This window comes from Balaenoptera borealis (assembly GCF_965194805.1).
Source record: "Balaenoptera borealis genome assembly, chromosome: 5".
NCBI classification, from domain to species: Eukaryota; Metazoa; Chordata; class Mammalia; order Artiodactyla; family Balaenopteridae; genus Balaenoptera; species Balaenoptera borealis.
This window is the reverse complement of record NC_138862.1, coordinates 93,359,255-93,379,997: the sequence shown is the minus strand read 5'-3', so window position 1 is coordinate 93,379,997 and position 20,743 is coordinate 93,359,255. Positions and strand designations below refer to the sequence as shown.

The window sequence follows — 20,743 nt, the reverse complement described above, 5'->3', positions numbered from 1 at the left end:
TTATTTATTTTTATTTTGCTGAAAATTGGAACCAATTAGGTGATAGATATTAAATAAACAAATACTTTTAACCAAACATGGGAAAATCTGAGATACATTGAAATCATGAGCAGTGGAGAGACTAGCTGTGTAGATTTTTCAATCAGGGGCACATTAATATTTAGCCTTTCTGATGTTATCTCATCACAATTAACAGAGATCCTTTGGTTGTGAGTTTGGAATATGAACATAAATATGACTGATTAAGGAAAGAAGAAAAGATTTTTCTTGGGGAGAATACATAAAAAAAGATTGGTATAGCTATTAATATTACTCATATGTTTAAACAGAGCACATACTTAGAGTAAGATTTAAAGAAATATGACTTCTTGTTTTAACTAGATGTCTTTTAATCTTTATTAATTACTAAATCCCTTCTTAATCCAACTCTGAGATTTTGAAGCCCTGGGGCTTCTGTTACTCTACCAGCAGCTTTTTTCAGCTTTTCTTGTTCTGTTTTTTCATCTTTTTTAGTAAAGCATACCAACTACTTCCAAAATGATGGGATAAGACAGTTATGCAGTGGTGTAAGAGCACTGTTCTCCATGAATCACTGTGAATACATTTTCTCTAGACAAATAATTTTTGTTTTCTGACTTTGTCATTGTTTCTTTAGAAAGCCTTATTCATGTCCTCTCCTAAACTTCTACAGATATCCAGTAAACCAGCAGAATCAGCTCACAAGATAATTTAGATACTTCTTTTTATGAAAATCTTGAGATTAAAATTATTCACATATACATATACACCTATTTCATATCATACTTTTTACTGTACAGTTAAGTAAAACAAAACATTCCCACCTGCAGGGTGGTGAATTCCAGTTTTCCTAAACCCTATCCCAAAACTGAGCAGGATTATTCCTTTAAATAGCTTCATTTGCACAGAGAGGCCCTCTCTAACTCCCCAGTGTTGGTTTACTCCCCTTGCTACTAGCTCCCGTGACATCCTAGGCTTATATTTACCTAATCACAACACTTAGCACACTTAGTAGTGTCATTTGACCAATTGTCTCTATTCCTTGCTCTACTGTGAGTTTCATGAAGGTCTGAATCAGGTTCTTCTTGTTTACCCCAACACCAAACACAAAGCTTGATACATGGTGGACACTAAAGAAAATATCTGCTGCATTTCAGTGGTTATCTAATGACTATGTGTATGCACAAGCTGACATTCTCCAGGTTTATTTAACTCTTCCAATAAGATATTTCACAGTTGTGAACAGGAAATAAGATGACCTCTGAAGTCTTGACTCTCAGAAGTCTAGTACTAATTATTTTGTAAGAACCTATGAAATATTAAAAATAAGCAAAAACAAAACCCAAAGTCCAAAATTGGAGGGGACTTTCCTGGCATACTTTTCTCACTGAGAAGTTTTCCTTTAGCATACAACAATAATTGTTTACTATGTACCATTTCTGTTACCACTGTAATTAATGATTTTCAGTTATAGATTTTGTTCAGTTTTGAGAGGCGGGAAAAATGTGAATGGAAGACAATTGTAAATATATTAATTTCTTTTCTGTTTAGTGCATGTAAAAAAATTATCATTAGTGTAAAGAATAGATATAGTTTATAAAATTTTTATCAGAAGAAAGTTGGCTTCTTCCTGGCTCATTAATTAAATGCTGAACAATCACTTAAAGGCTGTTCATTGGAAGTGTTCCAAATGGTTAGCCTACCCAGGACACCCACATGCCTTAGTACAGTCATAGCCCTATAATAATAAGACAGTGTGTTTAAGTACCCACAGTTTGCAAGTCCATGGCTGATCCCAAAATTGTATCCTTTCACTCATTCTTGATTTAATAATGCCTGTCATGACCTACACTTTGAGGTTGCTAGACACTTAATGAGTTTATATTTTAACTAATACTGTAATAATTTTTCTACAAAATATTTTTACAAGTTTAAACATTTCAAGTAGTAAGTAGTTCATTTCGACGACAATCAAACTCTATTATCAAGAATGGATTTCTGTTTTTCAGTGTTCAGAAGTGATTATTAATTTTTTTGGCCATAAACATTAAACTCTTGTTCTTGGCAACTTTCCTGGAGACTTAGGAAGATAGGATCTTATGTCTCAAAATCTCTAAAGTATATAAATAAATCTCCAGGTCTAAAGGGGTAATTTCAATGAAATGTGATACCTTTATTTGTGTGTGAACTCTTAGATGACACAAATTAAGTTGATTTGAGGTTTGCGCCATGTCAAGTCATGTATTTAATAAATGCTTCCAGAGAATATGACTACTACTCTGATGTTGCCAAAATTCTCAGTTTTTCACAACAGGACTCTATGCTTTTCTAGCTAATGTTTTCTTCCTGTGCCCACATATGTTTCAAGTTCATTTGTGTGTGTGTGTGTGTGTGTGTGTGTGTGTGTGTGTGTGTGTGTTGCTAAATATTTTTTATTCTTCATACTGAAAAATATATGGGGGTTTTGCTTTTTCCTATGACATCAGTCACCTGCAGGAGAGGTATTAATAATTTGGTGCAGAATATAAATACTAAGTGTAGAACAACTGGGAAAGAGATATAGCAAATGACACACATCACTGAATTTTAATCGACATCCTCTCCCCTGGCAGTACTTATAAGTTCCTATATGACCTTCACAGAGGGGTTTCATGTTAAAACATTTAGAGGAAGCAGTGATCAGGTTAGCAGCAGAAGCTAAAAATGCACTTCTAAGTCTTGGAGACTACTTATATTTGAGTTGCTGTTTGTTGTAGTTTTATAAACTAAAGCTGAATTATATGTGAATTATATTATATTTATTAATTATATATAATTTTATAGACCTTTTACAACTTATTGAAGCCTTATTGTGTATGTGTATAGTATCTCCTTTTTTCCACAATAATGTGCAAGAAGATATGGATGTTTGTGTATATACGTTTTATATATATATAACGTAATTATATGTACATATTATATTTATAAAATTAACCCCATTTACAAATGAGAGAACTGACACTTAAAGACATCAAATGACTAACCTGAAGCCTCATAGCTATTAAGGCCTATACACAACAACTTGGATACTTAAAATCTTGTTTAAAGCCTACCTAAGTAAATATATAAGAATTAAGCAATATGGCAACAAATAGAACAAATCTATTGGCAAATATTTGCTGAGTGCCTACTGTGTGCAAAGCAGTGTAGGAACCTCATTTTCTCATTGCTTAGTGGCACTTTCTAAACTCCTTGCTGTTTTATAGTTGCATTTTCCATCATTATAAAGGCATGACCCTCTCCTGGGCTTCAAGCCAAATACTGAACAGCATGAGATAATGTGCAAAAACTTATTCTTGTCATCTGATAATTTATAAAAGCAAAATTGTCCATGAGAAAGATCTCTATAAATATGCTTTATATAAAATCATGTGTAAGATTTTACTTTTTGAGTTAAACCACTTGTTTTCACTTATATTTTAAGATTGTTGATCAATGTGGCCTACTTAGTCATTACAGAAGCAGACATTTCTAGTGCCTGCTGTTCTCCCTGGGAAGGCTTGTCACTTTGCAGGAACCATATTATCTTTTTGAGGCCACCTGGGGATAATTTATTAATTTGTTGGTTTACCAGTCTCTAATTATCCTGAAATACTTAATGCCATTTCCAAAGGTGCTACAGAGAACAGCACTGTAAGTCTGATACTTGGTAATTTTCACTTTGTGATATCTTTCCATGGGAAATTCTAAATGCATATCTAGAAGGGAGCCATGGCTAGGGTTCTTTCTCCTTCACTTAATATTCTCCACTGAAGACAATTTGTTTCCCTTGCTCAGTGAAGAGAAGAAATAACACACAAGAGTTATTGGCAGCAAAATAGGAAAATAGCAACATCAGAAATGTGACAATTAAGAGGCCTGTAATGGCGCATATGTGTCGTAAACTGCCAATTAACCTTGATTATAAGAAATGTAGTTAACTTCAGTTACCAATGTTCCTCTTCCAGAAGATCTTGACAACCGTCAATGGTCAGTGCAGTTTCTAACTTGGCTTTTGTTTCATTGGACCACTATGGGCAAACCTTTTTACTTCACTTCAGAATTCTCATCTGGAGATTACAGGGAACGTTGTTTCTAGTTATTGAGTATAATCCATGTATTTGCTTATTTGTACATAATACAGAACACATGTATAAAGCAATTGGTGAATTCATGAAGAAACATGTGGAATATATTCCAAGACTTTTAACCTGATAGTTCATAAGTGTACTTCAGCATTTCCAGAAATAGTCAATGTTTTGATTTCCTTTACATCAAATTTATTTCAAGCTTATTTTTTCCATCAGCTTCAATAACTCAAAATTTAGCCTAAAAAGAGAAAAAATATAGTTTGCAAAATGCATATCTTGTGGTTCTAATGTTCTGATAGTATGAGGACCCTTGAAATCTCTTGACCTCACATTTACTTTCCACACTAGTCTGCTACCATTCACAGCCCAAGGTTAAAAAAAGAACTGTTTACATCCAAGTTTCCATGTCCTCTTTTCTCATTCACTCTTCAAACCACTCCAGTCCGGCTTTACATCAACTCTGCACCAAAATAGATTTTATCAAATAACATCTTTCGGTCCTCTTTATTGTTGATCTCTCAGCAGCATTTGACCTCATTGGCTACTTTCTCTTTTCCTTATCTTTTCTTCCTGTCTCTCTCATTTCTTCTTTCAGAATTCCCTGCAGGCTTGTCTTATTAAATATGACTATTAAATGTCAGAGTTTTTCAAGACCAATAACTCCTGGATGTAAACAGGCACGGCCCCAATTCTAAGTAGCAGGCTCAGAGATTCAAGAGCCTGCTTGATATCTCCAGTTGGGTATCTCATAGATGTCTCAAGTTTAACACATCTATAACTAAATAAAGTATACCTTTCTTTTCCCCTCACACACACACCACACACACACACACACACACGTCTCACACATCACACACACACCACACACCACACCACACCACACACTCCTTCATAGCCAGCCTTCCTCTTGTATTCTGTGTCTCAGTAAATGGTATCCCCCTTCAACCATTGCGTCAGAAAACAGGAAATTATGCTGGACATCTATCTCTTTTTCATCTTTATCTAGTTATAAATTTTAATTTCCACATCCTCGTTGATTTTGCCTATTTCCAGTTCCCACTGTCATAACCCAGGTTCAGGTTACTTTCTTCTCTTGCCTGGGTTAGGATCTGCCATGGCCGATCCTCACTGAACTCCCTGCATTAATCTAGCCACTGCATTGCAGCCAAAGTGAACTTTTGAAAACATAGATCTATCATGTCACTGCCTTACTTAAAACTCTGTGTTGTTTTAATGTAACACAATTTAATTATATACTATAATTCTTAGGATAATGATCAAGTGTTTAATACATCCCAAGATGCCCTACAGAATATAATCCCTGCTACCTCTCCAACTTTATTCTGTGCCATTCTTCTCCTAAGTGCCTTTCAGTGTACCAGGTTCCTTTCTGTCTCAGGACTTTGGCATACTCCATTCCCTCCATTTTGAGAGCTTTCTGCACCCATTGAACCCTATCTCATCTCCCTTCACCCAGTAAATAACTACATATTCTTTAAAGCTCAGTGAAAATGTTGGTTCCTCAGAAGCCTTCCTGACCATTCAGAATCCTCTTGTTATAAAGTCTCCTTGGCTGTCCTTTTCTGTTGTTGAATCTAACGTAATTATTAAATAATGGCTTAATTAACTACTTGTTTGAAATTTTTCTCACCTGCTATAATATATGCTCCATGGGATCAAGAACTGTATTTATATTGCTTGTTGCTGCACAACACTCAAATAGTACCTTGCCATGAAAGCAGTTTCATTTATGTGTATTTAATGCATGATCAAACGAACAAGTAACAATTTAAATGATAGCTGATATTAGGAATTTCTAAAACACTGGCACATAGTAGGCACTTAATAAATGTTTATAAATAAATCAATGAATGTTTAAAAGATACCATTTTTTGCTTAAATAAAGAATGCTTCTGGTAAATATTGAAACCTGGCCAGATTATTAACTATACCTTTTATTATCAAAATGATGTTTGTTATTTTTTGCTTTGGCAAAGAGATTTTTCTATTCTCTTAAAAGCATACAATTCAGAGAAGAAAATGTGGAATGCTTGAATGCCATCATACTAAAGCTGATAGTTACCATGTTATATATAGGAAGTTTTTTCCTGTCAGAGTCTACATATTTCAGATATTTAAAAAATAGAGTGGAATAAAATTTTCTGCAGCTCTTAGGTTTAACTGATTTTGTCATTATATTATTCCAGATGTTTTAAATTAAACTCACAAGACTTCACTGACAAACTCAGTATCCTCTGCTGAATTGTAGTATTTTCTTTAATTATGAATTTAGGCAATACACACACTAGTACTAGCTCTAATTGTGACTCCATTACCTATAGAAATTAAAAACTTTTCATATATTAGAGTTGCTGTAGACATTTCAAATATCATTTTAAGTAATCTCTACTTTGAAATTATGGGTAGTTACATTTTGTTAATGTTCTAATAGAGACATAAAATGCTGTATTACGAACTTAATTGTTTAAAATATTGATCACTATATATTGGTTCCTTTGAAATTGTATGGGTTTTTAAAATGAATTTTAAAACATTACTCTAGAACGAGGACTTTAGGTTTTACCAGATTGCCAAGGATTCCATATCACAAAATGTAAAGAACTCCTGCATTATACTATTTTTTTAGTTGTGTCATTCATTGCGTTTAGTGCTCATTCAGAAAACAATTCTTTAGGGGGGAGACTCCAGTCTTCAAAAGAAGGGTCAAAATGAAAAAGAATGCCACAGGTCCTACATTCAAATTCAGTTGTTAAAATCTTGGTTTTCAAACTGTTTTGTAAATTTCTTGCTTTAACATGTAGTATGTTCTTTTCCATCCCTATCCTGTTTGAACCCAAATTCTACTCATTTCAGGCTGAAACTGAGGTTTTGAAGTAGAGCTGGGTCCCTAAACACTTGCCACTTCACACCTCTCTCCATGGAAATAGTTCTTTGGGACTAAACTTTTCTCTTTCTCTGTAGGGAATAAATACATGTTTGCTGATGATGAGAAAGAATTATCCTCAGGCTCACTCTATTCTGGGCCGCATAAACCTATGGTTCTGAATGGAAGGAGGTTGCAAGAAGCATTCTTATTATTTTGTCACACTCAGGGTGGAGGAGTTGGTCAGTGATTGCTAATGAAAATATAGTCTAACTCAGTATTTACACCATGCTATAACGGCTTTAAACAAACTAGCAATGAACTGTCTGTTTTAGTGAATTTTCTAGGTAATTGTTGAATTGTTTTTGTAAATGTAGAAACTTTGTATCATATTATTTTATTGATCAAATTATTTCTAAATGCATTACATATCTTCTTGCTTTCCTAAAGTGTGTTTGTGGATGTATATACACATATATACACATCCACACACACACATATTTCTTGCCTGCATTCTAAAAATGATTTAATTGTGACCATAATATTGCATTCTGTTAATTATGGTTCACTTTTCCTGACATTTTCAGATAACCTATAATGAGAGCAAATGTTGGTATCCCGAAGGACATTGGCTTTGAAGCAAGACATCTGGGCTTGATTTCTGGCTCTTCCGTTCAACAAGCAGTTTTGTGACCATGGGCAATTTATTTAGCCACAGCTCAGCTTACTCAACTGTAAAAAGAGGGTGTTAATACTGCCTCATTAATTGAATGAAATAGTAGATGTACATTGAGAGGTACATATCTGGTACCTAATAAATGGTAGTGACAGAATTAGTGTGTTGTAAAATTCTATCTTCAGGACAACTGAATACTTTGTGCTTTTTCCTGTAGGAAAGATCTGTTCTAGTGTTCTTTTGTCTACTTTTAGTGGCTAGCATATCACTGTTGAAAGAGTAATTGTACTTTCTACCTCCTTCCTTATTTTTGCCTTGTTTTCTTCTTCCTCTCTTTGTAATTTTGGTTCATAACTTTTAGTGTTATGATTACCAGTTCTTTCATTTCGTAGACGGGGTTAGCCATTGCACATGCTTTTTCCATTTGATCAATGAACTAATGAATTATACTTTGAAGCATGCGATTATTTTTTCTCAGATATCCTATTGTCTTTTGGGTAATTTTATATTGTTCAGAGGCTTTTCGTTTTCTTTTCTGTTTGGTCTCTTTTGAGATTATGGGAACTACCATGAATAAACAAATGTAATCCGAGGCTGCTTTCCTGTGTGATGTCCCCTAGGTTCTGCAAGTCATACATCTGGGGGATGTCACTACTCCTGCTGTCCCTCTGTTCCTGTGTATGCTAGAGATTTGGGATATTTGTCAGTCTCTTGAGTTGTGCAACCTACTGTTCTTTTCCTGCTCATTAAGAGAGAAGCCCACAACTCTTCAGTTTGCTCCCCCAGGAATATAGTTCTCCAATCATATGAAACTGTCCTCTCCAAGGCAAAGAGCAGCCATAGGGTGAGGTTGGAGGCATGTTGGGTCCTGGTGGGGTTGAGTCCAACCTAAACTCTATGCTTGGATTGACTGCACATTCTGACACCCATCTCCATTAGATGTCTTCTCACTCATTGTCTCACAATTTTCCTTGAGAGTCTCGCTGTCTTCCTGTCATTCCAAAGTCGTAATTCCGTCATCCCAAGTCCATCAGAAAGATGCTACTTTTGGAATAGGTTCAAATGTATTTCCTGCAGGGCCCATATTTAAGAATATTTTGGGACAGGAAGTTCATCAAACACTCACTAATAGAAGGTTTCCTTCTCTTTCTCCCCTCCATCCCAAACAAACACAAAATAAAATTCTAATATAACCTTCACCTCTGGCTGAGTTAAAATATGCTGTTACAAAAATAATTTTGACAAATCTTGATGTTTTCAACATTTAGGTGTTTTGAAGAAAGATTTTAAAACTCATTTTCATCCTGTGTGAAGCTTTCGCCATACATTTTTCCTATTATCCTGTCTTTATGGATTTACATTTTTAAGTCAAATTTTTGCCATCAAAAATGTACTTAAATTATAAATAGTACTTCTATATTCATGGATTTTTCTTTTCACTAGGAAGCAAAAAGTCAGGATGTCTTAGCTGTGTAATAGTTCTAAAAATTTTAGGTAAATTTGTGAACATTAGAAATTGTACTGCACATGAAAATATAAGGTTCATGTGGTACTTTTATTTATTTATTTATTTATTTATTTATTTATTTATTTATTTATTTATTTATTTATTTATTTATTTATTTATTTATGGCTGTGTTGGGTCTTCGTTTCTGTGCGAGGGCTTTCTCCAGTCGCAACGAGCGGGGGCCACTCTTCATCGCGGTGCGCGGGCCTCTCACTATCGCGGCCTCTCCTGTTGCGGAGCACAGGCTCCAGACGCGCAGGCTCAGCAGTTGTGGCTCACGGGCCCAGTTGCTCCGCGGCATGTGGGATCTTCCCAGGCCAGGGCTCGAACCCATGTCCCCTGCATTGGCAGGCAGATTCTCAACCACTGCGCCACCAGGGAAGCCCCATGTGGTACTTTTTTGAATTAAAAACATATTATGGTATAATTCTTTTTCTTTGAATTCATGAATTGATTGTATTGATGTGTTTTTCATCAACAAGTTAATCTTGGAAGAATGGATTTTCTTTAAAAGGACTGTGGTAAATCTAACTTCAATGTTCAAATGACCCATAATGTGAAGGAGATAAGCACATGGAAGATGCTTCAGTACACAGAACAGAGTTTAGTCATAGGAATAGATTTGCTAGGAATCACATTCGGCTGTAATAGGAATTTACATAAGGAGCAATGTAGCGAGGTAAATTCTTCACTTAAGGGATCAAAATGTAAGGCAGACTTACATAGCTTCTAGGTTTGCTGCATTATGATTATGCTGTTGTTTCATCATTCACTCCTAGGGTTTATTTTGTACCTCAATGTGAAAGAGAGCTTTTGTTTGTTTGTTTTTTGTGGGTTTTTTCACAGTTATTTGTTGTAAGCTGTTTATTTCTTCATTAATGTTTCACAATTTCATTCAACAAACATTTATTCCATTTGGCTTTTTCCACAGCCAAATCTGGAAAAAAATGTGTTAAGTTCTATGGAGAAACAAATGAATTACGGTATGAATTTGCACTATCTCCTAATCCACTAGGGTAAAGAGACATACAGCCAACTAATTCACACAGAGTGGAAGGAAATGAGAGCTGTGGCATGTATGCAGAGGGACAGCGTTAAATTGGGTGTGGAGAGGAATATGTCTATTTCATGAGCGAATTCTTGAAAAAGAGGTGGGATTTATGGTTGCTGGACCTAGCATTCAATTAATAGCTTATGAATAATATGGATTGTTATTAGAGATTTATTTATTTATTTTTATGTTCAAGCATGTTAGGTGAAAAAAGTAATAAAAAATTTTAAAATCTAAACATTGTGACACGTGAAAATGCATGTAAGCATCCATGTCACATTTCCTTTTCTTTGGGGAGCAATGATATTAAGTCAAGTCAGAGAACAGGGAAGTGGCTTTATCTGAAGGGTTCTTTTAGGAATCACTAACATTTGAGTTAAAAGTAGATAATTACTTCAAATGAATATAGTTTAAATATAGTTTTCACCCCAATGACTGTGTTTAAATCTTAGGCAATCTAGTCAACAGAAACATGAAGTTTCACATTGCTAGACACAGTTAAGCATTCCACAATTGCCCTTTCTTGCCGCTGTGTTTGCAGTTTCGAACAAAACTGATTAACTAAATCTGAAAGTTTTTTTGTTTGTTTTTGTTTATTTATTTTGAGAATAAGTCAAATGGATTTTAAATGGCTTAGGAAAAGATACTTATTTTTATTATAGAGCTTACTTTCCTGTAAGAAGTTCAGCAAGTTTTATGGCCTTATCAGGGGCATATTTAGAAATCAAACAGAGAAAAGGTTTTAACAAAACCATGTTTCACAGTATTTGTCTAAAGCTTCCACATAACCATTAGCTCAGCTACCAAAGCTGGTGCCATTTTGTGATGGTGGAACTTTAATATGTGCCCCTATACCCCTCTTCTAATTGTTAGGCCTGAGAAATGTATTAATTGTCTTCATACTAAAAAAATATGCACAAAATGGTAAATCATGTAGCTAAATCCAGAAGAGAAAGCAACAAAAAATATGACTAGAGCCATTCCTCAACATTCTCTCTTCCTTTCCTCAATACTGCACAGTTTTAGCATATTTATTTCTGTACAAATTTTATAAATCTACATGCTTTTTTAGAGTCAGAGCTGTCTTTGTGTTCCTTGCAACAGGTAGCATGGTCCTTGCCTATAAAAGACACTTGGTAACTATTAGACCGAACCACATAAATTGCTCTTTGTATAGAGTCAGAAATAATCAAACACTAGTGATATCAAATGGTTCAATCTAAATTTGTTGAGTGAATGAGGAAATCAATGCATGAATTATTCTTCCAACTCATAGTCTATGAATTTTTATCACATAACATAGAGCTTTCACTGGATAATGCACCTTACTGAGCTTTGTCACTCTAGAACATTGCTCTCCAAGCTCTTTTGATCACACACCCTCATTAATAAAACATGTTTGAGATGACACATCCAAATATGTATTCTTATTATAATCTATATACTTACATTTTATTACAATACTAAGGTATTCTTGCAATTCTATGCACCATCTATCAGTTCCCTGGTGTATGCATGCCCCATTTTGTAAACACCATTCGTAGTTGAGCTTTCTGGTTCTTGCAGAGAACTACAAGTATGTTATAACTGATCTTCAAAGTTAATAATTTCTGAATAATTTCATCTAAAAATATAACTTCTGTGTAAAAATTTAATGATGGATTCCAATCAAAGTGGGAGAAGGGATATTTCTCGTATACAGACACATTAATTAAACAACAAAGGGAGCCCTCATGTGTCCTAGCAGATTCCCCCTTTTAGGATTCTATTTTAATTCAATTAAATATGGCCACTTTTTATTCAAGGTCATGTTGTTTTCAATTTGTATCTATTCAATCTTTCATAAATTGCAATGTATTCTACCTAGGAGTTATGATTTATACCGTTTATACTGCCTCATAAAATGTCTTTAATACTTTAGCCTACATTTATTTCTCCTTAAAAATTCTAATGGCATGTATTGTCTAATTCAAACAACTGCAGTCATTACCATATGCTGTTTTTGTTGGGAAATCTAAGGAAGGGACAGAGGCTTGAAGTGGATGATCTGCTAAGTTTGGTTCTAAGATTTGGTGCTTCTGAGTTTATGAGAAGGCTTTTAGGACTTGAAGGTCACCTTTCTCTATCTATACAAGCAATAACCACATAAACAAAATTATTTTTCTATTTTAAAAAAAAAAGAAAATAAAAAAAGGATGTTGAAGGACAGTTAGAGAAACTGAGGCTCTAATTTGTCCTTTAAATGTGGCTCCTTTATTCAGTGTGAAGATCGATATCACTCACCTGTCATTTAATTTGATACTCTACTCTTGGCAAGGGTTATTCTCCATTAGGCTCAGTGGGTGATATCGTCACTGTCCATATGATTAAATGACACTTAGTAATATGGATTTTCCAAGTTGTGTAATATCTTCCTACTATGTCATCACTATCCCCACTTTATAGCCAAAACACAGACAAATTTGGCTCTACAGTGAAGGGTTCAGATAGATAAATACGAGAAGGGGAGGTTTTAATTTGGCACTAGCGTTGTTTAGCATTCATAAAAAATTGTTTTACTGCTCAGATGTTGGAAATTTATTAATTATCATATTGGCTCTTGGGCCTAGTTCTTGCAAGAGCTATAGTAGATGCCAGAAGCTAAGTAACCTTTTGTCATTCTGCTGAATAAAGGATTGTTTGTGCTCTCCAGTTGATGAATTATCTCTGTGCCTTGTCGTTATAAAAGGAAACTCATCTTGTTCACTGGCCTGGCAGGAGATGAGAAGGCCCTAGAGAGAGCACAGAGGATTTTTCCTTTCACAAATCATACGTAGGATGTATGCTGTGAGTCCTGTCTGGAAATGAAAGCGAAAAGAACCCAGGACAAAACATAAAACTTTCATTGTTAGTAATAGTTGATATATGATAGATCATTACAAATTTATAGGATTAAACATCTGCTTTTACCCATACTAGATTGTTTTAAACTAGAAATCAATTGTAGCATAGACAAATGTACTTTTGCATGTGCTTTGGAAGTCAAGGGAAATTTAAAATTAAAATTTAAAATTTAAAATTTAAAATTCTAATGAAGCTAAGATAATACCAATAATTTTCTGTTAATATACTCGTTTATGACAGAGATTTATGGAAACATTTGATATCAGAGCATATCATTGTGTATTGAAGAGAAAAAGTTAAGTTATTCCTTATAATCATTATGTTTCCACTAAATAGAATGGGTCAAAACCTGCAACTGGATTAATTGCTTTGCTGTTTTTTCTTTTTTAATTAGTGAATAAACTTTATTTTTTAGAGCAGTTTTAGGTTCACAGTAAAATTGAACACAAAGTGCAGAGTTCTCATGTAGCCCCTGTCCCCACATTGACAGTGGGTGATAGATTCACCCACTATCAATATCCCACACCACATGGTACATTTGCTATTATAGATGAACCTATACTAATACACCGTTATCACTCAAAGTCCATAGTTTACATTAGGGTTCACTCTTGGTGTTGTGCATACTTTGGGTTTGAACAAATGTATAGTGAACATGTATCCACCATTATGGTATCATACAGAATAAACTAAACTCTCTGTGCTCTGCCTATTCATCCCTTCATCCCCACCCCCAACCACTGGCAACCATTAATCTTTTTACTTTCTTCAGAGTTTTGTATTTTCCATATTATTGAAACCTTACAATATGTAGCATTTTCAGATTGGAATATTTTCACTTAGTAATATACACGTAAGTTTCCTATGGAGGACTCTCTTTTTAAGGCTTGATAGCTCATTGCTCCTTGTCTGGGTGTACCACAGTTTATTTTTCTATTCACCTACTGAAGGACATCTTGGTTGCTTCCAAGTTTTGGCAAGTATGAATAAAGCTGCTATAAACATCCATATACAGGTTTTTGTGTGGACATAAGGTTTTAGTTTTGGGGGGTAAATACCAAGGAGCACAATTGTGGATCACATGGTAAGAGTATGTTTTGTTTTATAAGAAACTGCCAGCTGTCTTGCAAAGTGGCTGTACTGTATTGCACTCCCACCAGCAATGAATGAGGGTTCCTGTGGCTCCGCATCCTCACCAGCATTTGGTGTTGTCAGTGTTTTCTAGTTAGCCTGTCTAGAAGCTTATCAAATTTTTATCTTTACAAATAATCAGCTTTTGGATTTGTTGATTTTCTCTACTGATTTTCTCTTTACAATTTCTTTGATTTTGGCTCTGATTTTTATTATTTCTTTTCTTCTGCTTACTTGGACTTAATTTGCTCTTTTTTTCTAGGTCTTAGGGGGAAGCTTAGATTATTGATTTTTAGATCTTTCTTCTTTTTAAATATATGTGTTCAATGCTATAAATTTCCCTCTAAGCACTGCTTTTGCTGCATCCCACAAATTCTGATAAATTGTATTTTCATTTCCATTTAGTTCAAAATATTTTAAAATTTCTCTTAAGATTTCCTTCTTTGACCCATGGGTTATCTATAAATGTATTGTTTAATCCCCGAGTATTTTGGATTTTTCATCTATCTTTCTGTTTTTGGTTTCTATTTTAGCTTCATTGTGGTCTGAGAGCAGACCTTGTATATCTATTTTTCCAATGTGTGAAGGTGTGTTTTTGGCACAGAATGTCATATCCCTTGGTGATCATGCCATGTGATCTTGAAAAAAAATGTGTAATCTGCTGTTGCTAGGTGAACTGGTCTATATATGCCAATTTATCTAATGAAGTGATGATACTGTTGAGTACAACTGTATCCTTACTGATTATCTACCTTCTGGCTCTGTCCGTTTCTAATAGAGGGGTGTTACAGTTTCCAACTATAATAGTGTCTTTATTTCTCCTTGTAGTTCTATCAGTTTTTGCCTCACTAATTTTGATGTTCTGTTGTTAGGCACATACTCATTAAGAATTGTATGTCATTATGAAGTATTGACACTTTTATCATTTTGCATGACCCCTCTTTATTCCTTATCGTTTTTCTTGCTCTTCCACTGTGAGCTTGTGAGCTTAAATGAAGTAATGAGGAGGGAATACAGGAGTTAGAATGAGAGCATTATGGAGGCTTTAGTTGGAGGAAGAAGGCACAAACTCTTTTCACCAATCTCACTTATTCCTCAACCAAATGCAATTATGAATTCTGCACACATAACTCATTTATGAAATTCCTTGTTCCTAGTCCAATTACTTAATATTTAGTCCTTATCTTATTTATTCCCTCAACTGTATTTGACACACACAGACTACTAGACTACTCTCTTCTTTTGAAATATTCTCTTCCTTTGCTTTCTGTGATACTGCAATCTCCTTATTCTCTAACTTTTCTTTCTACTCTTCTCTGTTTCAGATATTTCATTCTCTCTTACCCTGCAAACTGTGGTTCACGTTATGACATTACTTTAAAGCCTCTTCTCCCTTTGTGTACTTTCCTGGAACAGATGTGTCCACTTCTGTGGCTTAAGTTTCAACTGTTATAGTTATGACTCCCACGTCTATACATCCAGCTTAGGTCAATCTCCATAAGCTACAGACCAGCATATTCAAGTGCTTACTAGATAATCTTTCAGACACCCTGAGCTCAGTGTATAGAATATTGAATTCAAAGATTTTCTCCATAACTCTAGTCCTTTTCTGTGTTCCTTAACCTAGTGAATGATATCAGTCCACCATACCATGTTGCTCTAGCAGAGAAATTTGGGATAATTCTTAACTCCTCTTTCTCATCTCCAATATACAATCAGTCATCAAATCTTGTGTATTTGAACTCCTTAAAATCTCTTGAATCTATTCAATTTCCCCTATCTTTTCAAATTTGTGTTATTATCATATTTGAATGGAATTGCCACCATTAGCCCCTAATTGGTCTTCCTCTCTCCAGTCTTTCTACTTATCCATTCTTTATCAAACTCTTTATAAACGTTGTTGAAGTTTCAAACACTTTAAACTTCTTTCAAAAAGGGTAATGGGTTTGCTCTCCTGTCTAAGTGTGCACTCAGATTGTTTTCCTTGAATGAAAGTCATTCTCATGACCAATTCCCTTCTACTTATCTTTCTTGTGTAGCTTAAATGTTGCTTTCTCTGGAAATCACTTTATGGACATCCAAAGTGTGTGTCCCATATGGTCTATAAGTTCCCATATTAGGAAAGAGGTGGGAAAAGTATTGGAGAGAAGGAATATCTCTTACTTTAAATATTTAAAATAGTTTTTTGTTTATCTTCATGAACGAATTTATATCTGTTATACAAAATTCAAAAGTACAACAGGGTGTATAGTGAAAAGTTAATTTCCCATGTTTCCTGTCACCCAGCCATCCTTTTACTCACCCTGGGGACAATCACTGTGATTAGTTTTCTTCTTTTCCTTCTATGTACAGTCTATGTGTTCCTAAACATCTATATATGTTTATATGTATGTTTTTTAAAATATATTTTATAGAGTCAGCAGCATAATATACACTGTTCTATTCTGTACTTTGTTTCTGCTATTATCTATCATCTATCTGTCTGTCTATCTAAAGTATCTATCCATCTATCTATCTGTTTATTTATCATGTGCTCATCAGCATAATCTTATTCTTTTTAAACTTTCATAGAATTCCATAATATGGATGTGTCATATTTTATTTAATCTGCTCCACACTATGGACAATTAGACTGTGCTCTATCTTCTGCAGTGACAAAGAGCATCACAATGTATACCCTATACCAGCATCATTTTGCTTACATGAAATATAAATAGTTAACATTAGAAATGTCAGATAAAAAGGTAGAAATATTTTTAATCTTGAAGGACTTTACTAAGGTGCCTTCATTGGAAGCTGCATTAGTTACACTCCCACCAGCTGCATCTTCAGTTGCCTTTACAGGCACTGTCACCAATGCAATATGTTGCCAGGCAAGTTTATTTTTGCCAAACTAATGGGTTAAAATATATCTCATTTTAGTTTTAATTTAAATTTCTGCTAATATAACTGAGAATACAGTGTCCTTTTCTTTGTTTAAAAGCCATATGTTGTTGATTTTTTTTCTTTTTGGTAAACAGTCCATATGCTTAGCTCATTATTTTCTTAGTGAGCTATGAGTCTTGTGATGATTTATTTCAAAGTTCTATATCATTATAAATATATATGTAACCTATAATTATATTCAAATATTTATAATGGTAACTGTAATTATTATATATGTATGCATATATATATATGTATATAGCTGTAGTTACATATCACAAAGGTATATGTGTGTGTGTGTGTGTGTGTGCATGAGTATGTGATATGAATAGAAAATATTTCCCCCATTTATCTTTTATCTTCTGACTTTGTTCATGAAGTTGTTACCCCTTTGGAGAATCTTTTAACTCTGCATAGTCAGACTTATCAGTTTTTCTTTTACTGCTTCTGAGTTTTGTGTAATTTGGGAAGTCATTCCTCATTTTAAATTATGTTTTAAAAATTCTCTGCTGTTTTCTTTGAGTAATTAATTTAATTTTACATCTAAATCTTTAATTCAACAGAATTTTATTTCATTTTAAAATATGAGGTCATATCCAACTTTTTTTTTCAGATAGTTTCCCAGATTGTCACAATGCTATTCAATGTATGATACGTATTTTCTTCACTGATTTGAAATATTATTCTTTTTATATATGTCAATGATGATTTGCTCAGTTTTCATATGTGATTTATTTATAGGGTTTTGATTTGATTCAGTTTGATTCTTCTCTCTTTCTACTTCTCCACCAGATCGATTTTTTAATTATTAAAGCCTTATCTAATATACTTTGATATCTAATAAATATAGTCTTTCTCATTAATCTTTATTTTTTTACTACCTAGCCTTGATTGTTTATTGTTCTATGTGTTCTTTAGAATAGTTTGTCTAGTTTTTACAAAATCTGTTGACTATTATCATTAACACATATTAAAATAGATTAACTTACAGATACTAACAACTTAATAATAATATTGTATCTTCCACAAGAACATGGTTTTTATTTGTTTTAGTCCTTTTCTGTTCCTCAAAGGATTAAAAATTTTTTCTTATATAGAATTTGCACATTTCTTATTAATTTATTCCTAGATCTTTGATATTTGTTGCTATTTAAATGGAATATTTTCTTTCATTATTCAGCACGATTGGTTTTTGTATGCATGTATGAAAGCTATAGATTTCTGCATATTAATTTTTCACTTACTCATTGATATCTTTGAATTTCCAGATAAAATAATTTAATATAATTAATATATTAATTCAATTAATGTAATATAATTAATTTAATTAATATAATATTTATTGATTAATATAATTAAATCAATTGATATTGGTTTAATATATCAATATCAAATAATATATTTTTCAACTCTCTTCCAATTTGTATTTCTTTTCCCTATCTAAGTGTGTTGGATAGTACCTCCTTACTTATGACGAAAAATGTAAGAGAAACCATCTCTATCTTGTTTCTGACATCAATGGGGGTATTTCTATTGTAAACTTATTAAACTCATGTTGGGAGTTTATGATTTCAGGTAAATATATTTATGTTTTATCACATTAGTAAAATAATTCTTTATCCCTATCGTCTCATTAACAATTGTAATCATTATCAAGAATGGGTTTTGATTTACATAAAATCTAGTATAGTATAAAATGTAATATCTGTACATAATAATAATAATTGTATGATTTTTTTCACTTTAGATTTGTTATTATGGTGAATTACACTAATGCGTTTCTTAATATTTGGTTTCTTCACATTTCTGGGGAAAAAAACCTACTTGATATTTTAATATGCTGCTGAAATCTGTTTGTACTTATACTAATATGATGGGAATATATGGAAAATTATGTTGAGATGGGAACGAGCAAATGTATGCACTTATTATGAATAACCTTGGTCATTTCACTGAAGTAAGAGGAGTGATAATCTCTTTAATTACTAAACATTTTAAATGCCCATCCTAGAAGCAAGGATGTTTAACACTGGGGTTAAAAAATGAGTAGGACATTATTCGTATCTTCAAAGATCAGTCAGAAAAACATTCAGCAAATCGTAATGTGCTGTGGTCAGTGCTTTTATGATGATAGCGACCATGGAAATTCAGAGGCTGGGACAACCTGGATGTATGGTGAGTTGGGGAGGGCACCACAGGTGGTGACATATCATCTGGTTTGGAAGGGCAAGTTTAGGTTTTTCCCTAAACTTGGGAAGTGGAAAGAAAGAAATGCAGAGGGTAGCAGGTGGGACATCCTCAATTCATGATGATGTGCTGGAGACTGAAGTTTGATTTGAGGTGTACCTGGAGCAGCAACAGGGTGTAATTTGTTAGGAAACAAAGCAGAGATGGTTTCCGGTAGCCTGTACACAGAAGGAAGTGCCAACTTGAATTTAAAACATATGCTTTTATAGAGCTAAGTTTACAACTAGAATTATTATATAAAGGCTGAAAGGAAACTTAGGACTTATTTCATTTATATGGCTACCTTGGTTGACAGCATCTTTCTCTAGCCTGAGAGATGGTACTAAAATCACCCAGGTGTAACCAGGTGGTAGAAGTCAATGTGTGCAAGAGCCTAGTGAGGTTCTGGGCATAATGAGCATTTCTCCCAAAGAGGGGTAAGAATGATTGCACTATGTAAAGAGAGAGGCATTGAGAATAAACACATTCTGATGGTGTCAAAGAAAGAAATCACCGCTTATTGAAGGGGGCATCTTTTCTCCATTGTATATTCTTGCCTCCTTTGTCATAGATTAGGTGCCCATAGGTTGCATGGGTTTATCTCTGGGCTTTCTGTTCTGTACCATTGATCTATATTTCTGTTTTTGTGCCAGTACCATACTGTCTTGATTACTGTAGCTTTGTAGTATAGTCTGAAGTCAGGAAACCCGATTCCTCCAGCTCTGTTTTTCTTTCTCAAGATTGCTTTGGCTATTCAGGGTCTTTTGTGTTTCCATACAAATTGTAAAATGGGGAGGGGGAGGGAGGCCCAGGAGGGAGGGCATATAGGTATACATATAGCTGATTCACTTCATTGAACAGCAGAAACTAACACAACATTGTAAATCAATTATACTCCAATTAAAAAAAAAAAAGAAATCAGATGAGACTGTGTAGCTAATATTTAACAACTGCCAGCTGAATGCATGCCAGACACTGTATATGTGATATCCCCAAACCTCAAAGCAACCCTGAGAGATAGGTATTTCATAAGTCAAGGGTCAGATACACTATGGAGTGTGCTTAAGTCACAAAGCTGGTAAGTGACTGAGTCAGGATTAGAACCCATGTCTGCCTGGTTTTGGAGTATAGTGAGAGACACAACATCACAAACCTGAAGGGATGCCTTGAGATGTCACACAAGTCCTGTGTATGTTCATGCCAGTGTGCAGCTTATGTGAAGCTAGAGATCAATTATGGAGAAGTACGTAAGAGCTCCCTGGGGGACCAGCCTTCTATCTCTACAAACTGCCTACGTAAGATCCCAGTTCTCCTTGTGGCTACCATGTGCCTA

General features: G+C 34.2%; 1 long non-coding RNA gene across 1 annotated transcript in view; it reads right to left on the bottom strand.

The window, feature by feature from the left end:
* Nucleotides 1-20,743, bottom strand: part of LOC309629817 — a 613,218-nt gene that overhangs the window by 569,609 nt on the left and 22,866 nt on the right. The window contains exon 1 of the long non-coding RNA XR_014245237.1: nt 9,381-20,743. This exon is cut by the window's right edge and continues 22,866 nt beyond it. This is a non-coding gene — a long non-coding RNA (uncharacterized lncRNA). The remainder of the gene's footprint in view (nt 1-9,380) is intronic.